Genomic DNA, 415 nt, shown 5'->3' on the forward strand with positions numbered 1-415 from the left:
GCAGGGGGGCTCAGGGGCGCCTGGCAGAGTGTTGGCCTGGCTTTGCCCGTGGCCCCAGCAGCTCCTCAGGGGCGGCATCCCCAGCCTGGGTGCTGAGACGGCGCTGGGCGCTTCGCAGCAGGAGCCCTGCTCCCTGCTCCTCCTGGCAGCCCTGGGTGGCTGCGAGGAGGCTCCGCCGCGGCCGCTCGTCCCGACCGGCGCAGGGAATGTTCATGCGGCTGCGGCTGGGCACTGTACGGGTCCCCCAGCGCAGAGGGCGAGCGGATGGAGCAGACCAGGGGCCGGTCCCCCCATCAGGGTGCGGTGACGGACCCCGGGCAGAGCGGGGGGGCAGTGGGATGGGCAGCAACCAGCCACAGGCCCCCGCTTAAGCCAAGAGATGGCCTGGGTCATTAGCGGCCTGGGTTGTTAGCAG

Source organism: Egretta garzetta, unplaced genomic scaffold (assembly GCF_000687185.1).
Source record: "Egretta garzetta isolate BGI_Z169 unplaced genomic scaffold, ASM68718v1 scaffold876, whole genome shotgun sequence".
Taxonomy (NCBI): Eukaryota; Metazoa; Chordata; class Aves; order Pelecaniformes; family Ardeidae; genus Egretta; species Egretta garzetta.